Source organism: Pristiophorus japonicus, chromosome 19 (genome assembly GCF_044704955.1).
Source record: "Pristiophorus japonicus isolate sPriJap1 chromosome 19, sPriJap1.hap1, whole genome shotgun sequence".
Lineage (NCBI taxonomy): Eukaryota > Metazoa > Chordata > Chondrichthyes > Pristiophoridae > Pristiophorus > Pristiophorus japonicus.
The window spans coordinates 40136062-40163723 of NC_091995.1; the positions used below are offsets into that span (position 1 = coordinate 40136062).

Below are 27662 nucleotides of genomic sequence, written 5' to 3' on the forward strand. Positions count from 1 at the left end.
GATCTGTCTCTGTAGAATCTTATGCAGAAAATGGCCACAAGTTTCAGTTATGAAATACAAATCTATGTATGCAGGAATTGTAAGTGTTACAATTGTTTATTCTATCCCAAGGTGCCCAGTTGATATCCAGTGCAAGTTAATGGGATGACAGTATCTTTGCTGTTGACTGCAGGATTCCCAATTTGTGAGTAAGTTGTGTTCGCCTTGTTAAGGCCTTGTTAAACACCAATTCTGCAAAACTGCATGACCCGAGCAGGTTTCAGAATAAAAGCAGATGGAACTGGAACTGTGCTTCCTATTCCTTTATGTCAACAGGGATGGAACAAAAAGGGGTGGAAATTATGTTACAGCTGTACAGAGCTCTGGTTAGACATCATCTCGTGTATTGCTTTCACCTCTGGGCACAGCACCTCAGGAAGGATATCTTGGCCTTGGTGGGGGTGCAATGCAGATTCTCCAGAATGGTACCGAAAAGAAATGGATTACATTATGAGGACAGGTTGCATAGATTAGGTTTGTGTTCCCTTGACTATAAAAGATTAAGGGATGATCTAACTGAGGAGTTGAAGATGATTAAAACATTTGACAGGGTAGATAGACATAAACAATTGCACCTGGTGGGGAGTCCAGAACAAAGTGGCATAAATTTAAAATTAGAGCCAGGCCATTCAGGGGCGATAATCAGAAAGCATTTCTTCAGATGAAGGTTCGTGGAAATCTGGAAATCTCTTCCCCAAAAAACTGTTGAGGTTGGGGGGCAATTGAAACTGACAAAACTGAGATTGATAGATTTTTGTCAGGCAAGGTTATTAATGGTTGTGGAACCAAGGCATGTACATCACAGAGAGTGCAGAATATTTTGTGGGGGGTAGGGGAACAGCCAGATTTAGTGGTCCAATGACGGAATCAATGACACAGGAAGATGATGAGTTGAGGTGCTGCAGTCATAATTTCAGAAGCTTAGGAGGAAATTAACGAGCAGCACCTGAAAGGTAGTGATCTCTGGATTCCTCCAGCACCAACTGCTCCTGGGCACGGCCAAGGGTGCCATCAGCCGGTCCAGGCAGCGGGCGGTCGAGGGGGTCGTTCAACCTGACTGCCTGCCTCTCTTCTGCTCTTACATCCGGTCCAGGGTGTCCTTGGAGATGGAGCACGCGGTGTCCACCGGTACGCTCGCGGCCTTCCGCGAGAGGTGGGCACCGGAGGGACTGGAGTGCATCATCACGCCCGGCAACCAAATTTTAATTTGATTTTACGTTTTAAAGTTTAATTTGTTTTCATTGCCGGTGCTTTTAGTGTCCCCCTCCCCTTTTATAGGGGGCACTGGAAAAATTTGATTTTAGCGCCCCAAAAAAAACCAAAAAAAAAATAAATTAAAAAAAAAAAGGGGCCTTGAAAATGTCTGCTGTGTCACCCAGGTCGGGTGGCATGGTTTTAATGTTTATGTTTTTGCAGGTAAACTCAAAAGAGTTTCCTCCAGCACCACAGTGCTAATGAGGATAGGGATATTAAGATAAGACAGGTTAACGCATGGCTTGAGAAATGGTGCTGGAGGGAGGACTTCAGATTCTGGGGGCAATGGAACCAGTTCTGGGGCAGGAGGGACATGGTAAAGGTGGATGGATTGCACCTCAACAATGCTCGGATTGCATCTCAACAATGCTGGGGCCAATGTCGTCATGGGAAGGATAACTAGTTCTGTGGCAGAGGGTTTAAATTAAGTTGGTTGGAGGATGGGCATACATTAGAGAGATGAAACAAGATGCACAAAGGACTGGGAGAGGCTAATAGCACGAGAGTAAAGAGTAGTTCAGAAATAGTAGTTATCAGACAGGGACAAATGCGAGGCAGTCAAGATGGATTTGGAGTGCATGTGCATAAATGGACATAGTTCTTACACAAGGTTGGTGAACTGCAGGCACAAGTCACCACATGGGATTCAGGAAAGTTAGAGAAGGAAAAAAGGAGGGGTAGCAGTCCTTATTGTTGGGGTCGAAAGAAGACTTCTCTTCAAGGTGGACTACCTGATATAAGGAATCGATACCCGCCCGCCCATATAGCGACCATGGAATCACTCAGACTAAACCTTGGTTCAACCGGTTTTTATTCAAGCATGCAAGGGAAGTGTTCCGATGGACCCATCCAAGAACAGAGGTTTTACACTTACAGTTATATATTTTCTGAGGTGTGTGACCCTCCTACAAAACCACTGATTGGCCTACTGCTATCAGCGACGTTACATTGATTTATTGACCCTTATCAGACTGGCTCAGAGTGGTTCCCCCAATCTTTCCATCTCCCACTACCTGTCAGTCTTATGGAATGTGTGGTTCAGTGCTGTCAACTTTGCCTCAGTTTCTCATGACATGTTGATTAACCTTGTTTCCCAGGGTGGTGCATTCTTATCCCTCTCCCAAGACTACCAGTCAATACTATCAGTCTGTGCTAGAGTTCAATGCATTTACCAGCAAGCTTTGCTTTTTAGCTGTTCTCCATTTTAAACCCATTTGTAAGTGAGTTTTATAAGCGAGCTTTACATGCATATAAGTGAATGTCTACTTCCATTTTGTTGACAGTATTTTATCCCCTCACAATACTATACCCCCTTACATTATCAAAGTAATTGTTGTAGCACTAGGTGGGTGAGTTAGTTAAGGGGTCAAAGACCGAATCTATTGTGTTAGCGTTAAGAACAATACATGAACTATTATGCTATTGGGTTTATACTATAGAGCACCAAATAGTGCTAAAGAGATTGAAGAGAACATTTGAAGGCAACTTACAGAAAAGTGAAAGAACTACAGAGTGGCTAATAGGGGACTTCAATTTTCCTATTAAAGACTGGGATAGCAACAGAGAAAACGGCAAGATAATGGTGGGAATTCATGAAATTTGTAAAAAAAAACTTTCTTGATCAGTGTGTTTCCAGCCCAATGAGGAAGAAAGCAGTGCTGGATCTAGTTCTGGGGAGTGAAGTGGGGCAGGTGGAGCATGGTTCAGTGGGGGAGTACTTGGGAAACAGTGATCATAATATCATGGTTTATAATAGTTATGGAAAAGGACAAGGAACAATCAAGCATAAAAATACTTAACTGGAGGAGGGCTAGCCTCAGTGAGTTGAAACGGAATCTCGCCCAGGTGGATTGGAATCAAACATTTGCAGGTAAAACACTAATTGAACATTGGGAGGCCTTCAAAGAGAGATTGGTTCGGGTACAGATTAGACACATTCGTCGAGGGGGAAAGAAAGCTGCATCCAAAGCTAGAGCTTCCTGGGTGAATAAATATAGAGAGGTTAAAGTGAGACAGGATCAGGAGCTTATGACAAATGCCAGGTTCATAATACAGTAGGGACTGAAGCTGAAAATAGAGAGAACAGAGGTGATGTAAATAAGGAATAAGAAGGGCAATGGGAGAGTATGAGGATAGATTAACAACTAACATAAAAGGGAAAACAGGAAGGGACCAAAAAGGAGATATTATTTTGGAGGCAGGTATAGGATGCTTCCAATGTAGCAGTAAAGGAGGCGGCAGTAGTGCTATTGGAAAGGATAATAATAGATAAAGACGAGATAATTAAAATATTGACTGTGCTCAAAGTTGAAAACTCACCCAGTCCAGATGGGATGACCCTATGTTACTGAGGGAAGTAAGGGTGGAAATTGGTGCCAGAGTAGTAGAGGATTGCAAATGTTACACTCCTGTTTATCAAAGGAAGAAGGATAAACTTGGCAACTACAGGCCAGTCAGCCTAAGGTCAGTGGTGGGGAAACTTTTAGAGGCAATACTCCACGACAACATTAAATTGTATTTGCAAATGTATGGGCTAATAAATGAAAGGCAGCACGGATTTATTAAAGGCAAATCGTATTTGACTAACTTGATCTTTGAGAAATTATTGAAGAGGGTTGACTAGGTGTGTGCAGTTGATGTTGTATATATGGACTTTCAAAAGGTGTTTGACAAATTACCCTGTAATAGACTTGTTAGCGAAATTAAAGTCTGTAGGATTATAGCGACAATGGCAGCATGCATACAAAATAGTCTAAAGGATAGAAATCAGAGAGTTGTGCTGAAAGGTTGCTTTTCAGACTGGAGGGAAGTATTCAGTGGTGTCCCCCAGGGGAGGGTATTAGGCCCACTGCTTTTTCTGATCTATATTACTGATATAGACGTGGGTATACAGGGCATAATTTCAAAGTCTGCAGATGATACAAAACTGGGAAATGTAGTGAACAATGAGAAGGATAGTATCAGACTTCTGGAACAAACACAGACTGGTGTAATAGGCAGACACATGGCAGATGAAATGTGATGCACAGAAGTGATACATTTTGGTGGGAAGAATGAGGAGAGGCAGTATTAAATAAATGGTACAATTTAAAGCGGATGCAGGAAGAGAGGGACACCTGGAATGTATATACATAATTTGTGAAGGTGGCAGGACATGTTGAGAAGCTGATAAACAAGATAGGATCCTTAGATTTATCAATACAGGAATAGAGTACAGTTGCAAGGAAGTTATGCTAAACCTTTATAAATCATTGATTAATTCTCAGCTGGAATATTATGTTGAATTCTGGGCACCAAACTTTAGGAGGTATGTCAGGGCCTTGGAGAGGGTGCAGATGAGATTTACAAGAAAGCTACCAGGGATGAGGGACTTCAGTTATATGTAGAGACTGGAGAAGCTGAGGTTGTTCTCCTTAGAACAGAGAAGGTTAACAGGAGATTTCATAGAGGTGTTCAATATCATGAATGGTTTAGATAGAGTATATCAGGAGAAACTGTTTCCAGTGGCAGAATTGTTGGTAATCAGAGGTCACAGATTTAAGATGCTTGGTAAAAGAACCAAAGGTTACATGAGGAAACAATTGTTATGCCGCGAGTTGTTGTTATCTAGAATTCACTGAATGAAAGAGTGGTGGAAGCAGATTTAACAGGACCTTTGAAAATGGAATTAGACAAATGTTAAAGGGAAAACAAAAATACAACTATTTTGTGAAAAACATAAAATCAAGTGCCCTCTTATTAAAGTGGCACTAGAACTGACAAATTAACAAATTAAATTTTTGAACATAAAACAAATCAAATTAAAATTTGGTTGCTGCGGGTGATGATGCACTCCAGTCCCTCCGGCGCCCACCTCTCGCAGAAGAATGCAAGTGTACCGGTGGACACCGCGTGCTCCCTGGCGCGAACGTAATCGCAGAAGAGAGGCAGGCAGTCGGGCTGAATGACCCCCTCGAACGCCCGCTGCTTGGACTGGTTAATGGCCTCCTTGGACAAGCCCTGGGGCAGTCCTATGAGTAGGCCTTCCAACCTGCCCGCTCCCCTCCACACTGGATGCCCCAAAGATCAGGAGCATGGATGGGACTGAAGAGCAACCAAAATGTGAGAAGCAACCCCTTCAAATAATGGAATAGGGGCTGCAACATCATACATTCAACATAAACATGGAAAATGGACTCTACCAAACTACAGAAATTATAAGCGGCCTGGGAGTCCATGAACCTACTTAAAAACCTATTGCATGGGACTGCCCCATGCAATACCCTCCAGGCTAAGCCCCCAATAAATAACGGGAGAGCTCCCAAAAAGAAAACTACAAGGCTATGGGGAAAGAGCAAGTGAGTGGGACTAAATGGCTCACTCTACCAAAGAGCCGATATAGGCACAATGGGCCGAATGGCCTCCATATGTGCTATATAATTCTTTGATTGGATGGAGTTAAATACAGATCAGCCATGATCTAATTGTATGGCAGAAAAAAGGCTCGACAGGCTGAATGGCCTCCTCCTGTTCCTAAATTAATCTTGCTGATATTAGGAGGTGAAAAAATATTCCATGCTATCAAAATTTGAAGTGATCATTGGAAGTTAGATCATCTGCGAGAGAGCTTTTCAGAATGATAGACATCAAACAGGAAAGGAATTCGACAGATCAATGTAGAACACGTTTCATATTATGTACAGGAGCAAACATCCAAAGACATTTCCGTGGTTGTGTCGGCTACCCCTGATGTAATATCCGGCTACAGGACTGCAGCAAAAATCTGTGATAGAGATGTTGAACGTATTTTTATTATTGTATCACTAAACATTAGAAATAAACAGACTTACATTTATAGGACACATTATTGTGTACCTGAGTCACGCTTTAAAGCACGTTGATGAAATTACGTTTGATGTGCAGTGCTGCTTTGCAGAGTAACATGGCAACCAATTCATGCAGAGTCACAACCTGCAGATAGCAATGAGGTGAATGATCAATTCATCTATTTATAGAATCATATAATCATTGAATGATACAGCACAGTAGAGGGCCACTTAGCCCCTCGATCCTTGGCCTGCTCTTTGAAAATGTGATCCAGTTACTCCCATACCCCTGCCCTGTCCCCATAGCCCTGCATCCTGTATTATTTTTAATTTGTAGTATTTATTTGAAAGTTACTATTGAATCTAATTCCAGCACCATTTCAGGCAGTGTATTCCAGATCACAACAACTCGCTGCATAAAAAAACATTTCCTCATGTCGCCTCTAGTTCTTTTGTCTTTCACCTTAAATCTGTGTCCTCTGGTTATCGACCCTTCTGCAACTGGAAACAATTCTTCCTTATTTACTCTATCAAAATCCTTCATGATTTTGAACACCTCTATCAAATCTCCTCTTAACCTCCTTTGACCGAACGGAACAAACTCAGCTTCAAACCAAATAGGTTCTGCCATTAACTACATCATCCCTTTCTAATGCTACAAGAGTTTATTTGTTCAATACTGCCAAACCTTTCCTTTGTATCATTCACTATCTTACCCGAGTACCTCATAGCCAGGAATACTGTGTTCCCCCACTCCTCCCCTCCTTTGAGCCAGTTCTCTGTTGTTGCCACTATAGCATAGTCCCATCTGGTGACTTATGCAGGCAGCTGGCCAACCTTATTTACCATGTTGCATGTATTTACGCACTTGCACTCCAAAACCATCTTAAACTGCCTCAAATGTTCTCGCTGTCCGGTCCTTCGCATTTCTGAACTATTCTATACTCCGTGCTATTCGTGTCTCCATACCTCTGTGGGCCTTGTTTTCCCTTTCAAATGTTTCATCCTGAAGCCCATACTCCTGCCAAATTAGATTCCACCCTGCCCCACAACACTGGTTAAACGCCTCATGAGGAGATTGGTCCCAGCTCGGTTGAGATGCAAACCATTCACATTCAACAGGACAATCCTTCCCCAGAACTGGTCCCAATGTTCCTGGAATCTGAAGTCCTGTCTCCTGTATCATGTCTACAGGCATGTGTTAACCTTCTTTAACCTACTATTGCTATACTCATCAGTGCATGGCACTGGGAGTAATCCAGAGATTACTACCCGTGAGGTCCTGCTTTTTAGTTTCCTTCCCAGCTCCCGAAGCTCAGATTGCAGGACATCAATCCTTTTCTTTCATATGTCATCAGTTCCCACATCGACCACAGCGTCTGACTGTTCCCTATCCCCCCCTCAAAATGCTCTTCACCCTCTCAGTGATGCCCTTTATACTGTCAACAGAGAGGCAACACATTGTGGTGGGACTCACATCGGCGGTTACTGAATCGATTATCTGCCCCATTCAATCCCCTATAACCACTGCATTCCTACATTTCACTGTGCCCCCCTCGCCCGTCCCCAATCCTTTGCCCCATGGTGCCACACCTGCACTCCTTCGAGGTGTCATCACCCTCCCCATACAGTACTAAGAATCAGTTAGTGAGCTCCACACACCTGGAGGATTCCTGCACTGCCTGCAAATTCCTATCCTGCTGGATAGCCTCCACATGGAACCTATGATCGAGGATGTTGTCAGCCTTCTGTATGCTCTGCATTGATTCGAGCTGTGGAATATCTTGGTGTTCATTGATTGATGAATTATTGCCAGGTCACTGGGAGACTCTCAGTCCTTTTTGATTATTGCCATGGGTCTGTAACATATTTGCAAACAATCAGACAGTGGCTCTGATTTACATGCCGTCCAGATAACCGTGTCTCTCACACAGCTGTACTGCACTGGCGTGTCAGTCTGGAGTGGGGATTGACTCAGAGATAGCATGCTGCAAATTTAGCCAAACTCATTTATATTCTTACATCTTGTTTAAGTTTTTTGACGAATGGCTTAATTCTGATGTGTTCATTAAGTGAAGACTCAATATATCTATCGCTTAATTAAAAAGCACGATGGTGGTTGAAAGCTTTTCAAGATTATTTGAGCAATTTCTAAGTTCAATTTCTTCTCACAGTCTATTGTTTACTGAACCTTTGCCTCCCATTTATTGATAGGATTCCTATATCTTCAAGTAATCAGCATTGTTCCTTTAACAGTGCATTAGTGATGCAACCAGGGCTGCGGAACACCTTTACACCTACAGGTACTAGGTTACCCCTTGGGGAGACGACGTGGCCTGGGTTATAGGGTGGATTTTCGTCCATGTCTGATGCTGCTGTAGATTGGTAGTGTTATGCAGTGAGGGGCACAGGCAGGCAGCAGGAGATCGCAAGCTAACATCAGGGAGTGGGTTGGGATGTGTCTGGGGTAAAATAAAACAATTTCAAACCAGCATATCACAAAATTAAATAAATCAACGCCTCCTACCCTGTAGTGTCAAACAGGAACCATGAGGACAGAAGGGTGAGCAGAGAGTGAGGGTGTTTGGAATTGAATCCTGACAGCTTAAAGCTGACACTCAGAAATCCAGCCATGTTAAACGGTGCATTCGAACATGTGACATGACACTTCCTATTAGCAAATCCATTACGGAAATAAACAGGACTTTCAACATGACACTAGCAGATCTCCCACGAAATGTCTCAGTGTGTCAGAGGATGCCTTGTTATAGATTTTCAACTTGCCACCTGGGAGTAAGGCTGCTGTTGAAGATTGGCCTCACTTAATAGAAATTGGAATTTTATAGTAGGTTATGAACTAAAAAAAGCACTAAATTTAACATGAAATTCACAGGTCGCGAGCTGAAGGAACATTCACAAAGTATAAATCAGTTCAAAACCAAAAACAGAAGGACGCAAATGATCTCAAAAACAATATACATGTGCATATATGCATAAAGAAACAATTAACAAGCTTAAAACAGCATATGCTTACAGAAAATGCATTGATTAAAATGCATAAAATACTTCGAACATCAAAGACAAGACTATAGAGGGATAAACTGCTTTTAGTTCTGTAAAATGAAAAGAATCATCACACAGACACATGTTTAAGAGAGACTTTCAAACGTAAGGAACCATAAAATCATAGAATGGTTGCAGCACGGAAGGCGGCCATTCGGCCCGTCGAGCCCATGCCGACTCTCAGCTAGTCCCACTGCACCGCCTTTTCCCCGTAGCCCTGCAATTTTATTTTCCTTCAGATACTTATCCAACTCCCATTTGAAAGGTAAAATTGAGACTGCCTCCACCACCCTTTCAGACAGTGCATTCCAGATCCTAACCACTCGCTGCAAAAGGTTTTTTCTTACGTCGCCTTTGGTTCTTTTAAATCTGTGTCCTCCATATCTCAGCCCTTTTGCCAATGGGAACAGTGTCTCTCTATCTCCCCTGTCCAGACCCCTCATGATTTTGAACACCTCTATCAAATCTCCTCTCAATCTTCCCTTCTCCAAGGAGAAAAAGCCCTGCATCTCCAGTCTTTCAACGTAACTGAAGTCGCTCAGTCCTGGAATCATTCCCATAAATCTTTTCTGCACCTTCTTTAAGGCGTTCACATACTTCCTAAAGTGTGGTGCCCAGAATTGGATACAGTACTCCAGTTGGGACCGAACCGGTGTTTTATACAAGTTCATAATTGCCATAATTTTGTACTCTATACCTCTATTTATGAAGACCATGATCCTGTAAGCCTTTTAACTGCTTTAGCCACCTGCCCTGCCATCTTTAATGATTTATGCACACATTCCCCCAGGTCTCTCTGTTCGTACAACCCCTTTAGGATTGTAACATTTAGTTTATATGTCCTCTCCTCATTCTTTCTAATAAAATGCATCACTTCACATTTTTCTGCATTAAATTTCAGCCGCCACGTGTCCGCCCATTTCAACAGCCTGTCTATGTCTTCCTGAAATCTATCACGCTGCACCTCACTGTTCAATATACTTCCAAGTTTTGAAGTTTTGTGTCATCTGCAAATTTTGAAGTTGTACCCTGTATACCTATGTTCAAGTCATTAATATATATCAAGAAAAGCAGTGGTCCAAGAACCGACCCCTGGGGAACACCTTCCTCCAGTCCAAAAAACAACTGTTCACCACTACTCTCTGTTTCCTGTCACTTTGCCAATTTCATATCCATGCTGCCACTGTCCCTTTTATTCCATGGGCTTCAATTTTGCTGACAAGCCTATTATGTGGCACTCTGTCGAAAGCTTTTTGGAATCCAGGTACACTACATCAATCGCATTACCCTCATCAACCCGCTCTGTTACCTCATCAAAAAACTCAATCAATTTGGTTAAGCACGATTTGCCTTTAATAAATCCGTGCTGGCTTGCCTTAATTAATCTGCACTTGTCCAAGTGCTGTATAAACATTCATAGCATTCCTAATGTTGAGCCTTCAGTACTTTTACACATTCACACTCACTTCCCTACAGACTGAAACCAAAACATACAGCCTTTGCCTGGAGTGACAGGACTGATATTAATCTCTGTTTCTAACCCTTGCTTTTCCTTCTCATCACTATCTGTGGGTGTTCTACTAACGTAAAAATCCACTTTTCGGTATTAGCTTCAGTGGGGTTTGACTGATTGGCCTCACCTGGAACCATTCCTCTCCCCTTGGGAACTTCATCACTATGTGTTCTTGGATTGCTAGTTCCATCTCCCACCCGTGATACCTCCACACCTCTGCAGAGAAAACCCCTCTTTCCAAGTTATGAACACAGTATTGTTATCCCAAATCTGCCAGATTATGCCAGGTTCCTATCGTTCGGCCATTAATTATTATGCAGGGACACAGATTCGCGAAAGTGGACAGTAACCAGCCAAAGAGAGTCACCCTACACTGCATGTTAATAAATCAAAGTTATCGTTAATGATTTAACATTGTACACAACATTAAAATAACTTAAAAAGCATGAAGACAGCATGAAACAATACATACGATCTTTAAACCAAGGAACTAAATTCAAGTCGGCAGCATGATCAGCTTTCATGTAGCCTGGATTTTACAGGGCCTATGACTGTGTACACACAGGTACGCCAAAGTACGTGCCTCACAAGTTCCAGGTTTCTGCATGTGATGAGCATGCGTGGAAAACTGGAACCTGCGATCTGTCAGGTTTCTCCTCGGCAGATCATACACATCCTCTGGAAATTCTCTTTCGCCAGCGCAGAGTTGGGATATTTGCCCAACTACTGCCCAGCGAATACCCACAACATCCTTATACCTGGTAAAAGCATGCGTAAGGCCTTCTTTTGCCAGCGTAAGGATTTAAATAAATGTTAAAATTAAACTTTTAAACTGATTTAACTATTCACTTACACTTTAAATTAGTTTAGGTCAATTTTCTCCCGGTCAAAAATATTCACATTTATTTTTCAAACAATATTTTTTTATTTCAAATGTTAAACTAAATGGTATTTTAATTAATTTTGAACGCATGATGATTTATTTTTATTTCAGTGTTGTGAAATTGTATGTATTAGGTGATTTCTCTTATGCTTATGGGGATTCCTTAAGTAAATGGAATCGCCATAAGCATAATAGGAATCCCCTTTGTCATTGGTTGGCTTGGCCTACGTGACCATAATGTGGTAGAATTCTTTATTAAGATGGAGAGTGACACAGTTAATTCAGAGACTAGGGTCTTGAACTCCAGGAAAGGTAACTTCAATGGTATGAGACGTGAATTGGCTAGAATAGACTGGCAAATGATACTTAAAGAGTTGATGATGGATAGGCAATGGCAAACATTTAAAGATCACATGGATGAACTTCAGCAATTGTACATCCCTGCCTGGAGTAAAAATAAAACGGGGAAGGTGGCTCAACCGTGGCTAACAAGGGAAATTAAGGATAGTGTTAAATCCAGTGAAGAGTCATATAAATTGGCCAGAAAAAGCAGCAAACCTGAGGACTGGGAGAAATTTAGAATTCAGCAGAGGAGGACAAAGGGTTTAATTAGGAGGGGGGAAATAGAATATGAGAGGAAGCTTGCCGGGAACATAAAAACTGACTGGAAACACTTCTGTAATTATGTGAAGAGGAAAAGATTAGTGAAGACAAATGTAAGTCCATTGCAGTGAGATTCAGGTGAATTTATAATTGGGAACAAAGAAATGGCAGACCAGTTGATCAAATACTTTGGTTCTGTCATCAAGAAGAAAGACACAAATAACCTTCTGGAAGTATTAGGGGACCGAGGGTCTAGTGAGAAGGAGGAACTGATGGTTATCCTGATTAGTCAGGAAACTGTGTTAGGGAAATTGATGAGATTGAATGCCGATAAATCCCCGGGGACTAATAATCTGCATCCCAGAGTGCTTAAGGAAGTGACCCTAGAAGCAGTGGATGCATTGGTGATCATTTTCCAACAGTCTAACGACTCTGGATCAGTTCCTATGGATTGGAGGGTAGCTAATGTAACACCACTTTTTAAAAGAGGGAGAGAGAAATGGGTAATTATAGACTGGTTATCCTGACATCAGCAGTGGGGAAAATGTTGGAATCAATTATTAAAGATGAAATAACAGCGCATTTGGAAAGCAGTGACAGGATTGGTCCAAGTCAACATGGATTTATGAAAAGGAAATCATGCTTGACAAATCTTCTGGAATTTGTTGAGGATGTAACTAGTAGAGTGGACAAATGAGAACCAGTGGATGTGGTGTATTTGGACTTTCAAAAGGCTTTTGAAAAGATCCCACACAAGAGATTGGTGTGCAAAATTAAAGCATATGGTATTGGGGGTAATGTACTGATGTGGATAGAGAACTGGTTGGCAGACAGGAAGCAGAGATTCAGGATAAATGAGTCCTTTTCAGAATGGCAGGCAGTGACTAGTGGGGTGCTGCAGATCTCAATGCTGGGACCCCAGCTATTTACCATATACATTAATGATTTGGATGAAGGAATTGAGTGCATTATCTCCAACTTTGCAGATGACACTAAACTGGGTGGCGGTGTGAGCTATGAGGAGGATGCTAAGAGGCTGCAGGATGACTTGGACAGATTAGGTGAGTGGGCAAATGCATGGCAGATGCAGTATAATGGAGATAAGTGTGAGGTTATCCATGGGGGCAAAAACACGAAGGCAGAATATTATCTGAATGGAGGTAGATTAGGAAAAGGGGAGGTGCAACGAGACCTGGGTGTCATGGTACATTAGTCATTGAAAGTTGGCATGCAGGTACAGCAGGCCGTGAAGAAGGCAAATGGTATGTTGGCCTTCATAGCTAGGGGATTTGAGTATAGGAGCAGGGAGGTCTTACTGCAGTTGTACAGGGTCTTGGTGAGGCCTCACCTGGAATATTGTGTTCAGTTTTGGTCTTCTAATCTGAGGAAGGATATTCTTGCTATTGAGGGAGTGCAGCAAAGGTTCACCAGACTGATTCCCGGGATGGCTGGACTGACATATGAGGAGAGATTGGATCGACTGGGCCTTTATTCACTGGAATTTAGAAGGATGAGAGAGGATCTCATAGAAACATATAAAATTCTGACGGGACTGGACAGGTTAGATGCAGGAAGAATGTTCCTGATGTTGGGGAAGTCCAGAACCAGGGGACACAGTTTAAGGATAAGGGGTAAGCCATTTAGGACTGAAATGAGGAGAAACTTCTTCACTCAGAGAGTTGTTAACCTGTGGAATTCCCTACCGCAGATGCCAGTTCATTGGATATAGTCAAGAGGGAGTTAGATATGGCCCTTACGGCTAAAGGGATCAAGGAGAGAAAGCAGGAAAGGGGTACTGAGGTGAATGATCAGCCGTGATCTTATTGAATGGTGGTGTAAGGCTTGAAGAGCCGAATGGCCTACTCCTGCACTTATTTTCTATGTCTCTATGTGATCCCAGGGATGCTTACAAACTGCCTGTGCCCTTGGGATGTGTGGACCTTTACGAATGCCTGCAGGCCCAGGACGACAAGAGTCCAAAATGCTGGAGGCAGCAGGGCAGTATGGAGTTTTCTTGTAGTTCGGAGACATACATGGGCGGCAAGCCTCCGACCGCAATTTCCTGCCTTTTGTTTCCGCTTTTGTTGGGGGTTGGGGGGTTAAGAAAACATTAGGAGAAAATCCATTTTGTCCAATCACCTACTATGGACGGTTGGCTGTTTGCTGTAACATCCTTAGAGTTTGCAACACTTCACCATTATCCTTCTCTCTCACTTGTTGCAGACTATGGACATCTGGTATATCAAGACATCTCAGGAAATCACTGCATAGGTATAAAACTGTCAGTCTGGATGGCTGACCCTTATAGATTCCAAACAATATTCAATTCATTAAAAATGCTGTGTATTTTTGTATTGATTTTACACCTAATTAATAAGCTACTTGTATGATTTGTGCTCATTCTATGTCTGAGATATACATTGCAAAAATTATGTCCTTCATACTTTATGATTAATTAATTCATCCCCTGCACGCTTTTGTGCAGATTGTACACCTACAGAAAGCAGCCTCTGTATGATCTTATACTGACTGTACATCTGCAGAAAGCAGCCTCTGTATGATCTTATACTGACTGTACACCTACAGAAAACAGCCTCTCTGTGATCTGATACTGACTGTACATCTACAGAAAGCAGCCCCTGTATGATCTCATACTGATTGTACACCTACAGAAAACAGCCTCTCTGTGATCTCATACTGACTGTACACCTACAGAAATCAGCCCATGTATGATCTTATACTTCTTCTTCTTCCGTATAGTAGTAGTAAAGCAAATCAAACATCAATATCCATGTTGGATATCCAGAATAAATTGTAACAGCGTGGATATATTATAGGCAGCCTGAAAATGTCCTCTGAGGGCAATGCTCAATGATGTGCTCCAGTGTCTGATTAGGAGCTCCACATTCAAATGATGGAGATGCTTTAATCTTCCACCTATGGAGAAGGTGGCAGCGTCGACCATGACCAGTTCTGAGGCGGTTGATGGTTGGCCACTGTTTGCGAGGAAGGTTTGATCCTTCAGGTTGTACTGTGGGGTCCTCTATAAGGAATCCATTTCACATGTCACAGTTTTTCCAAGAATTTCGCCATCAATCATCAAGGCTGAGGGGAGATCGGTGAAGGGCTTTGGCGATGGTCCAAAATGGCCTTCTAGATTTGAGAAGGTTGGTGGTAGGTTGCTCAAGTCGGCCTAGATCGGCATGTCTTTGCTGGTGTAGTGGTTGTATTCTTTGGAGACTACATATTCGCTGCGCAGGTGTGATGGTGCAATGTTTCCAAGCACGGGGAGCTAAGGTGTTGGTGTCCTTAAAATCTTACCGGTGATAATTCTCAAAGTAGAATTCAGCTGGATATCAACAGATTTGACATGCAGACTTGATAGCCAAGCCGGAGAGCAGTACTCCGCCGTAGAGTACGGAGTGTTTGAGCGTCAGCTCCACATGTAGATCCGGCGTGTTTCTGAATCAAGTTGACCTTACTCTTTAGTTTCTTGCCAAGATTCTGGAGAGGTTGTCGATATAACAGGGTTCAATCAAGCGAGACTCATAAATAGGAGGGTTTTTGGCATGGTTTACCTCTGTGCTGCAAAAAGAGACTTTCAAAGTTTGCTTTGCTCGATGGGTGTTGAGGTGGAATGTCGAGGTGACTCTCCTTTGCGGGTTCGACCGGAGTCACCATCAGCCGAAGTACGCCTCCATCCTCTAAGTTACTGGTCAGGGTCTCTTGGGTGATGGACAGAGTCGTGTTTTGCGTGGCCAAGGCAATGTCATCAGCACATATGAAATTGGGCAGATCACTGGTGGAAACGTTGAATAACATGGGTGCAAGGACTCCCTTTGGGAGTCCATTGTTCACTGTCCTATATCTGCTTTTCTGGGTGTCAGAGTACACGCAGAGGCATCGGTTGCTAAGTATGGAGATGAGAAGATAGATCGTTGTTCTGCAATGTTATACTGATTGCATACCTACAGAAAGCAGCCCGTGTGTGATCTTATACTGATCAATTAATGAATGCGCACCCTATGATATTTTGTACTGATTTTATACCTCTAATTGTACTAACTGGATGATTGTGTAATGATATGACACCTAGTTAATACACCACTGATTTGTTTCTGTATCGATTTTACACGTCAATTTGTGGGAGCAAAAAGGTGCATTGTGATTTTATACTTTTATTTGAGCAAATGCCTTTTTATCTCCAGAAGGATTGATTTAATACTTAAATGAATGAGCTCATTTTCCTAAGGAAACTTCAGGTACAAGCCACCTGCTTCATAACATAAATAGTCATGTATTATATACTATAAAATCAAAATTAGAATTAAATAATATCTTCAGTTCATGTATGATTTAGAATTGTTTTAACAATAACATAAAATCAACAACACCTTCTGAATTCATCAAATTCATAAACTTTGGAAATGAAATATATTGATCACACTTATCCTTAACAAATGTTTTTACTTTTGGTTGCTTCAGGCTTCTCGAGAAGATTCTGTGACTATCTTAATCGGCACAATTGTAGTGTAGAATGGCCTTTTCTTGCAGTCGGTTCTCCCATTTCCGAAGCAGCCTGTAACTCTCCATCAAGGCTTGAAGCTGTGCGGTAAAGTTCAGTCATGAAGCCAGGTGAGGTGGCACCGTCAGGAAATGAAAGGTGAGACGGAGCAGTGAAGCGGTGATACAGTGGTACAGAGACTCGCTGATACTAACTTTTGCTTTCAAAAGCTCCTTAATTTCGAACCACACTACTGGGTGGCGACGTTAGTTTCTCTCAGTGTTTCTGATGTAATCAAGTTATGTAAACAGGTTTTCAGCCGATTTCCATCGATCCAGATCTAGGTCTTCATGCTATGTTCAAGTTTCTGCGGTGATCTGTCCCTCTCGGCGTGGTCTTTAACGACATGAAATTTAACAATCGCTTTAAAAGAATTTCCTTCTGCCTACTGGAGCGAATTTCCTATCTTTTGTTTGATTATCAGAAGCATTCTTACTACATATGACATCGTCAGAGCATCGCCACTGTTAGAAATCCAAAGTTTCACATACCCACCTTATTGGATTGATCAACACCAGCCACTGCTGTTGATGGTTTGAGCATCTTACAGTAACATGGTAACATAGAAACATAGAAACATAGAAAATAGGTGCAGGAGTAGGCCATTCGGCCCTTCGAGCCTGCACCGCCATTCAATGAGTTCATGGCTGAACATGAAACTTCAGTACCCCATTCCTGCTTTCTCGCCATACCCCTTGATCCCCCGAGTAGTAAGGACTACACCAACTCCTTTTTGAATATATTTAGTGAATTGGCCTCAACAACTTTCTGTGGTAGAAAATTCCACAGGTTCACCACTCTCTGGGTGAAGAAGTTTGTCCTCATCTCGGTCCGAAATGACTTACCCCTTATCCTTAGACTGTGACACCTGGTTCTGGACTTCCCCAACATTGGGAACATTCTTCCTGTATCTAACCTGTCTAACCCCATCAGAATTTTAAACGTTTCTATGAGGTCCCCTCTCATTCTTCTGAACTCCAGTGAATACAAGCCAAGTTGATCCAGTCTTTCTTGATATGTCAGTCCCGCCATCCCGGGAATCTGTCTGGTGAACCTTCGCTGCACTCCCTCAATAGCAAGAATGTCCTTCCTCAAGTTAGGAGACCAAAACTGTACACAATACTCCAGGTGTGGCCTCACCAAGGCCCTGTAACAGTTCCCTGCCCCTGTACTCAAATCCCCTCGCTATGAAGGCCAACATGCCATTTGCTTTCTTAACCGCCTGCTACACCTGCATGCCAACCTTCAATGACTGATGCACCATGTCACCCAGGTCTCGTTGCACCTCCCCTTTTCCTAATCTGTCACCATTCAGATAATAGTCTGTCTCTCTGTTTTTACCACCAAAGTGGATAACCTCACATTTATCCACATTATACTTCATCTGCCATGCATTTTCCCACTCACCTAACCTATCCAAGTCACTCTGCAGCCTCATAGCATCCTCCTCACAGCTCACACTGCCACCCAATTTAGTGTCATCCGCAAATTTGGAGATACTACATTTAATCCCCTCGTCTAAATCATTAATGTACAAGGTAAACAGCTGGGGCCCCAGCACAGAACCTTGCGGTACCCCACTAGTCACTGCCTGCCATTCTGAAAAGTACCCATTTACTCCTACTCTTTGCTTCCTGTCTGCCAACCAGTTCTCAATCCACGTCAGCACACTACCCCCAATCCCATGTGCTTTAACTTTGCACACTAATCTCTTGTGTGGGACCTTGTCGAAAGCCTTCTGAAATTCCAAGTACACCACAACAACTGGTTCTCCCTTGTCCACTCTACTGGAAACATCCTCAAAAAATTCCAGAAGACTTGTCAAGCATGATTTCCCTTTCACAAATCCATGCTGACTTGGACCTATCATGTCACCTCTTTCCAAATGCGCTGCTATGACATCCTTAATAATTGATTCCATTACCATTACCAATAATTTACCCACTACCAATGTCAGGCTGGCCGGTCTTTAATTCCCTGTTTTCTCTCTCCCTCCTTTTTTTAAAAAGTGGGGTTACATTGGCTACCCTCCACTCCATAGGAACTGATCCAAAGTCAATGGAATGTTGGAAAATGACTGTTAATGCATCCGCTATTTCCAAGGCCACCTCCTTAAGTACTCTGGGATGCAGACCATCAGGCCCTGGGGATTTATCGGCCTTCAATCCCATCAATTTCCCCAACACAATTTCCCGACCAATAAGGATTTCCCTCAGTTCCTCCTTCTCACTAGACCCTCTGACCCCTTTTATATCCGGAAGGTTGTTTGTGTCCACCTTAGTGAATACCGAACCAAAGTACTTGTTCAATTAGTCTGCCATTTCATTGTTCCCAGTTATAACTTCCCCTGATTCTGACTGCAGGGGACCTACATTTGTCTTTACTAACTTTTTACTCTTTACATTTCTATCGAAGCTTTTGCAGTCCATTTTAATGTTCCCTGCAAACTTCCTCTCGTACTGTATTTTCCCTGCCCTAATCAAACCCTTTATTCTCCTTTGCTGAGTTCTAAATTTCTCCCAGTCCCCAGGTTCGCTGCTATTTCTGGCCAATTTGTATGCCACTTCCTTATCTTTAATAGTATCCCTGATTTCCCTTGATAGCCACGGTTGAGCCACCTTCCCTTTTTTATTTTTACGCCAGACAGGGATGTACAATTGTTGTAGTTCATCCATGCGGTCTCTAAATGTCTGCCTTTGCCCATCCACTGTCAACCTCTTAAGTATCATTCCCCAATCTACCCTTGCCAATTCACGCCTCATACCGTCAAAGTTACCCTTCTTTAAGTTCTGGACCATGGTCTCTGAATTAACCGTTTCATTCTCCATCCTAATGTAGAATTCTACCACATTATGGTCACTCTTCCCCAAAGGGCCTCGCACGACGAGATTGTTAATTAATCCTCTCTCATTACACAACACCCAGTCTAAGATGGCCTCCCCCCTAGTAGGTTCCTCGACATATTGGTCTAGAAAACCATCCCTAATGCACTCCAGGAAATCCTCCTCTACCGTATTGCTTCCAGTTTGGTTAGTCCAATCTATATGCATATTAAAGTCACCCATGATAATTGCTGCACCTTTATTGCATGCACCCCTATTTTCCTGTTTGATGCCCTCCCCAACATCACTACTACTGTTTGAAGGTCTGTACACAACTCCCACTAGCGTTTACTACCCCTTGGTATTCCGTAGCTCCACCCATACCGATTCCACATCATCCAAGCTAATGTCTTTCCTTACAATTGCATTAATTTCCTCTTTCACCAGCAACATGTTGCACTGCCCTATATCTACTTGTACAAGCCCTATATCTATATCTATGTCTATATATGCCCTATATCTGCTCGGGGCGAAGGAGCGGCAAGAGTTCGTCGAGGGATGTGATTGGGGCCCAGGAGAGGCATGAGTTCGGGGCCCAGAAGATGCGTGGGCAGCAAGGCCAGCCCACACTGCAATATGAGTGTGGATCCGTGCAGCAGAGCTGGTCTCCATTTGTCTTGGTTAATGCATACCACTGGCCAAGACTAATCTCTGTCAAACCCATGTGGTGGCTGGTGTGCCACGACCACCACACGTAAAAAAAATCCACGCACAGGCATCTTCCAGTCTTCAAGGTGTAGTTCGGGACTTGGAATGTCAGGTGCTTCATTGAAACACCTGTGAACTCATCCTCTTTCGGCGTGGAAGCAAGTCATCCTCGTTTCGAGGGACTGCCTATAATAATGATGTACAAAAATATTAACTTGGGGCGTAGAAATAGTGACCTTTGTGATCTGAAGCATATTTCCACATCAACTATATGTGCATTTCTTCCATCTTTGCAAAGGCAAACGGAGCAAGCAATAGGCGAGATGAGACTTGCGTTGGAATGTTCAACTGTTTTATTTCCCATCTGCTGAACACACAGAGCAAAACATTGTGCTTGGATTCACATATTCCCATCAACACAACATGATGTGTATAATTGTAATATTAAAAAAATGAGCAGGCCATGCCACCCCATTTCATGGTCATTTTACTTTCCAACTCCTCCCTCCAATATTCCATATTTCTAACTGTGTTTCTGCTGCCGAACTCCCTTTAGCTTCAGCAGATCCCTCTGTTTTAAAAATCAAACACCAGTGTTAGTTTTCTTTATCAAAATGATTACACCCTCCAAGAGTAAAACCACCAACTTAACGTGGAAATAATCATTGCTGAGTTAAAATGAAGCGAGCAGTCACAGCAACATCATCATCATCATAGGCAGTCCCTCTGAATCGAGGAAGACTTGCTTCCACTCTAAAAGTCAGTTCTTAGGGTGACTGAACAGTCCAATACGGGAATTACAGTCTCTGCCACAGGTGGGACAAACAGTGGTTGAAGGAAAAGGCGCGTGGTGAGTTTGGTTTGCCGCACGCTCCTTCCACTGCCTGCGATTGTTTTCTGCATGCTCTCGGCAACGAGACTCGAGGCGCTCAGCGCCCTCGCGGATGCACTTCCTCCACTTTGGGCGGTCTTTGACCAGGGACTCCCAAGTGTCGGTGGGGATGTTGCATTTTATCAAGGAGGCTTTGAGGGTGTCCTTGAAATGTTTCCTTTGCCCACCCGAGGCTTGCTTGCCGTGTAGGAGTTCTGAGTAGAGCGCTTGCTTTGCAAGTCTTGTGTCAGGCATGCGAACAATGTGACCTGCCCAATGGAGCTGGTCGAGTGTGGTCTGTGCTTCGATGCTGGGGATGTTGGCCTGATCTAGGACGCTAAGGTTGGTGTGTCTGTCTTCCCAGGGGATTTGCAGGATCTTACGGAGATATCGTTGGTGGTATTTCTCCAGCGATTTGAGGTGTCTGCTGTATATCACTACAGCCCTGTAGACCATGAGCTTGGTGCCAGATTGGAGGGTCTGATCCTGAACACACTCTTCCTCAGGCAGCCGAAGGCTGCTCTGGCAGACTGGAGGCAGTGTTGAACTTCGTCGTCGAGTCTGCCCTTGCTGATAATACACTCCCAAGGAAAGTGGTCCATGTCATCCCGGGCACCAACAATGTATGTGAATGATCACAGGTCTGTCTTCGCTCTGAATCTGATGCCCTGAGAGCTAAGTTTATCTCAGTGGCAGCAGTTTTTACAACAAAGCCACCCCTCCCCGCCACATGCACACACATACACATCGTTGTGGCATAATCCGAAGTCCTGAGATATCTAATGAGTGAAACATTTTGAGTCAGAGGCTTCCCTTGGGACAGAACCACTATCACAAACAAGTTAAGAGTAAGAAAAGTGACTTATCAGACTGGGAGCAAAACCGTCAGTTTACTGGAGTTTGAGTGAAACAAGCAGCTGTTTGAAGCCATTCAGAGGCGGAAATTGATTCCAGTAACAGCACTTTCAGCTGGGTATTGATTTTATTATAAAAATAACCAGAGAAGTAATTGGTTAAAAGTAGACAAAATAATTGTGCATCAATAAAATCACTAAAAATGAAAGGAGTAAGAAGCATTGAAGGTAGACTACAGATAAATGCATTGACAAATTATTTTTCAATATTGGAGCATAAAGGCACACAAAAGTTAAAATGCTTTGTATGGTTGAGTGACAGTGAATGGCCAATTTCTGGCCAGCACTGATAATCAGATTCAAACGGATTATCAAAATTTACCTCTCAACATAGGGACAATTGGAACATAGAAACAGGATTAGGCCAGTCAGCCCCTCGAATCCATTCCAACATTGAATTAGATTATGGCTGATCTGTATCTTAACTCCATCTGCCCACCTTGGCTCTGTAACACTTAATACCCTTGCCTAAAAAAAGGTATCAAACGCAAGTTTCAAATTATCATTTCACCCCCTACTTAAACAGCTTTTATTGGAGAGTACCAGATTCCCACTACCTTTTATGTTAAGAAGTGCTTCCTGACATCATCCCGGAGTGGCCTAACTCTATATTTAAAGGTTAGCCCATTTGTTCTGGATTCCCCCGACAGAGGAAACAGTTTCTCTCTATCTACCCTACTAACTCCTGTAATCAACGACAATGATGAATTTGTCCCTCTCATTTCTTGAATGTGTTGGTTTCCTCGCAGAATGCTTCCACAGGTGATGATCTCGCTCCCATACCTTACCCAATCGTCCATATTAGTCTACAGTTTAACGGTACACATGTAAAGGGTAGGGAAAAATTAAGGACAAAACAAGGAGAGGCTTATTAGCTTGTCATGAATTCAGAAGCAGATTGGTGGCCATTAGTTTGAACCAAACAGATCAGTTGAAGGGCAAGACCAAAAACTCTTAAAAACAGTTAATCAAATGTTACTTTCTCCAATAGTTCGTTGTATATGAATTTGGGGCAACAATTAATAGGATGAGCTGATAGTTTATGAGTGTTACAGTAATAGGATATGTACATTTAATATTCTTCATCAAATATATCCCATATAATGAGCTGTGAATAACTTTAAAAACTTTTGGTCTTATTTGCTGAAAATAGTGTGACCTGCTGGCTTTTGCCTCATGTGGAAGTTTATTTCTTTCAAAACAATTTACAGCAACTTTTTTAAAATAAGAAATTCCATTGTACTTATGCTCGTTTCATGTGTTACATGGAGCGGTGCAGTTTCTACAGGAACTCTCGCAATCTCCCGCTGCAACTTTGGCATAAGATTGACGGAAACGTCAGAGAAATTGTTAAAATGGCCATTTGCAGCATTTCTCTTGAGTTACCCCCAGAACTACCACAGGAATTCAGCAGAACTACCATGAAAATTCTACCCAAAAAGTGAAGCAGTGGGCATAGTAATAAATTATTATATTAATGGGCCAGTAGCTATCATATAATTAATAAATTCAAGGAAAAGGGGCTCACCAACAAATCAATACATTTATAAAACAGTGGGCACCAGTGAAATAATAGTAGTCCGAGTAAGTGGAAACCCCCATAAATGAACAAAAATACACCAAGATATTAATATATTAATTGACCATTCTGCACCAGTGAATAATGCCCCATAACTCCGCTTGGTGCCATTGGTCTATACCGCTGTGCAGGAAGCCCTGAAGTTTCTGCACAGGAACCAGGAGAGCAATTGCAGCTGCTGTTTGGCCAGCGCACAAATTACTCTGCTTCTTTTGCAGCGGCACACATACTATCTCAAAACACCCAGAACGCTAACGCTACCACCTCGCCCTGAACCTATTCGGGCCATTGACCATCTCTGCAACTGCTGCTAACTTCTCATTTTTCTATCACCAGAGGAAAACATTAGAGACAAGCAAAAGAGGATAATGGTGCTCGTGCTAATATATTAGCTTTGATAAAGGATTGACTAACCGACAGAAAACAGAGAGTAGGAATAAACGAGTCATTTTCAGGTTAACAGGCTGTAACTAGTGGGATGCCACAAGAATCAGTGTTTGGGCATCAGATATTTAAAATTGATATTACTGACTTAGCTGAAGGGTCTGATTGTAATGTATCCAAGTTTGCTGGTGATACAAAGCTCAGTGTTAAAATAAGCTGTGAGGAGAACACAAAGAGTCTGCAAATAGATATAGAAAGGTTAAGTGAGTGGGCAATAAGGTGACGGATGGAGTCAATGTGGGGAAATGTGAGGTCATTAACTTTGGTAGGAAGACTATAAAAACAGAATCTCTTTTTAACTGGTGAGAAACTATTAAATGTTGTTGTTCAGAGCAATGTATTTGTCCTCATACGGAAAACACAGTCAACATGCAGAGACAGCAAGCAATTAGGAAGTCAAATGGCATGTTGGCCTTTATTGCTAAGAGGTTGGAGTACAAGAGTACAAAAGTCTTGCTACAATTCTACATGGCTTTTGTCATGAATGCACATGCTGTTTGTAGCCACCAGATGGTGTCATTGTTGGAGGCCACTGAGCAGCACGCACATAGTGCTCCTCTGCTATAAAAGGCCAGCTATTTTGTGAGTCAGACACTTTGGGCCAAATAAAGCAGAAGCAAAGTTGTACCTTGCTTAGTTAAACAATACTCAGTTTGAACCTTTATTGCATACTTAACATTTGGCGATGAGAATACAAGAACCTTTGTTTGCAAAATGAGCAGGATTGGATTTTTAGACCGATTCATGGAGGGAGAAGATTGGGCAGACTTTGTGACCCATTTGAACCAGTAATTCGTGGCCAACAAAATGAAGGGGTTCAATGATGCAGATCGGCCCCGGCCCATGTTCCTCACTGTGTGCGGTTCAAAGATCTACAGTCTGATAAAGAATCTACTCATGCCTAGTGATCCAACAGAGAAAACATACGAGGAGTTGTGTACATTGGTACGGGAGCACCTCAAGCTAGACGACGGCATCATCATCTTGAGATACACACGTTCGATTGGAGGGCCAGAGCGCGGCAGAATTCGATGCCGACCTGAGACGTCTAGCGGGACCATGCAAGTTCGGGACGGTGTTGGCAGACATGCTACGGGACTTCTTTGTTATCAGTATCAACCAGGAGGTGATCCTGTGCAAACTTCTGGCGGTGGAGGAGTTGGATTTAAAAAGGCTATCCAGATCGCTCAATCATGTATGATGAAGGAGAGGAGTTTAAAGCAAATATTGGTGAAGAACCGAACCTCGGCAACTACTGTAAATGCGATTGATTCGGCGTTCGGAAGAGCGGCACATGGCAGGGCCTATCCGGCTGCGTTCACAAAACCTGTGGCTGCCCAAAGTCTGCCAGCGGGAATGTATCCGACTTCTCCATGTTGGCGTTGTGGGGGAAATCATCGGCACCAGCAGTGCCAATTTAAGCAATATAGTCACAAAGGCTGTCTGAGAGTGGGGCATCTCCAATGCAAATGTCCGCAGATGAGCAAGCGAGCTGTGACACACCACGTGGAGGATGAGAGTCAGACTAGCACGGATGCGGATATGCAATCCGAGATGCCAGAGAAGGAAGTGTATGGACTGTACTCTTTCATAACCAAGAGTAAACCAATTTTGATTATTGTAAAGTTTAACGGGATACCGGTATCGATGGAACTGGACACGGGGACGTGTCAATCAATCATGAACGAGAGGGCATTTTAGAAGCTGTGGGATACTAAGACTGAGGCCCAGGCTGAGCCCTGTTCACGCCAAGCTGCGCGTGTACACCAAAGAACTGATAAAGGTGATTGGCAGTGCACAAATTAATGTGTCGTATAACGGTACGGTTCACGAGTTACCGCTGTGGATTGTTCCAAGCAATGGCCCAACGCTGCTCGGCAGGAGCTGGTTGGAGAAAATCAGATGCAACTGGAATGGCATTAAGGCATTGTCGTCGGAGGAAGATACATGTGCCCAAGTAATAAGCAAGTTCCCCTCGGCTATTCGAACTGGGTGTCGACAACTTCACGGCAGCCAAGGTGCAGACCCACGTGGACTCAGATGCAAGACTCGTCCATCATAAAGCTCGGGCTGTATATGATGAGGGAGAAGGTCAAAATTGAACTGGACAGATTGCAGAGTGAAGGGATCATATCACTGGTCGAATTTAATGAATGGGCCAGCCCCATTGTTCCTGTGTTGAAAAGTGATGGCACAGTCAGAATCTGTGGAGACTACAAGGCTACGATCAACCGGGTTTCGAAACAAGATCAGTACCCGTTACCGAAGGCTGATGACTTGTTTGCGACACTAGCCAGAGGGAAGTCGTTCACAAAACTAGACTTGACATCGGGCTATATGACGCAGGAGTTGGTCGAGACGTCGAAGAGACTTACGTGCATTAACACGCACAAAGGACTGTTTATTTACCACAGGTTCCCCTTTGGAATTCGCTCAGCTGCAGCAATATTCCAGAGGAATATGGAAAGTCTACTGAAATCCATTCTCAGAACCGTCATGTTCCAAGATAACCTCCTGATCACCGGTCGTGACTCCAAGGAACATCTGAACAACCTGGAAGAGGTTCTACTGCATTTGGACAGAGTGGGACTCAGACTTAAACGCTCGAAGTGCATCTTCATGGCACCGGAGGTTGAATTCCTCAGGAGGAAAATCGCCGCTGATGGCATCAGACCTACTGACCTGAAAACCAAAGCCATCAAGAATGCACCCAAGCTGCGGAGCGTGGCGAAGCTGCATTCATTCCTGGGTCTCCTCAACTACTTTGGTAAAGTCGTACCTAAATTGAGCACATCACTTGAACCACTGCACATGCAATTGAGAAAAGGCAACAACTGGGTGTGGGGTGCATTGCAAGACAGGCTTTCAAGAAAGCCACCAATCTGCTTTGCTCAAACAAGCTGATGGTACATTATGACCAATGTAAACGTTTAGTTTTGACCTGTGATGCATCGTCATATGGAATTAATTGCGTGTTACAACAAGCCAATGAGGCGGGGAAACTTCAACCTGTCGCGTATGCATCCAAAAGTCTGTCTAAAGCAGAAAGAGCCTACAGTATGGTCGAAAAAGAAGTTTTAGCGTGTGTGTACGGTGTTAAAAAGATGCATCAATACCTGTTCGGTCTGAGGTTTGAATTAGAGGCCGATCACAAGCCGCTCATTTCGTTGTTTTCCGAGAGCAAAGGATCAATACCAACGTTTCATCCCGCATACAAAGGTGGTTGCTGACATCATCTGCCTATGATTATGTCATTCGCCACAAACCTGGCACAGAGAATTGTGCCGATGCTTTGAGCTGGTTGCCGTTGCCCACACCGGAGGTGGAAACACCACAACCAGAAGATGTAATGTTAATCTTGAATGCTTTTGAGAGTGAAGGTACCCCCTGTCACGGCTCAACAAGTTAAAACCTGGACCAGCCAGGACTGATATTATTGGTGGTAAAGGGTTGCATCCTCAAAAGGGATTGGTCTGCCATACCTAAGCAAATGTGTGAGGAGGCCAATCCATACATTCGTCGCAAGGACGAACTGTCTATTCAAGCAGATTGCATATTGTGCGGCAATCGAGTTGTAATGCCTAAGAAAGGGAGAGAGAA

At 43.1% G+C, this 27662-nt stretch overlaps 1 long non-coding RNA gene across 1 annotated transcript in view; it reads right to left on the bottom strand.

Annotated features, from left to right (window-relative positions):
* Positions 1-6164: 6164 nt before the first annotated feature.
* LOC139230436 (uncharacterized) overlaps positions 6165-27662 on the bottom strand; it is a 45817-nt gene continuing 24319 nt past the window's right edge. The window contains exons 2-3 of the long non-coding RNA XR_011587924.1: positions 7761-7957; positions 6165-6243 (exon numbers count right to left, since the gene is read on the bottom strand). This is a non-coding gene — a long non-coding RNA (uncharacterized lncRNA). The remainder of the gene's footprint in view (positions 6244-7760; positions 7958-27662) is intronic.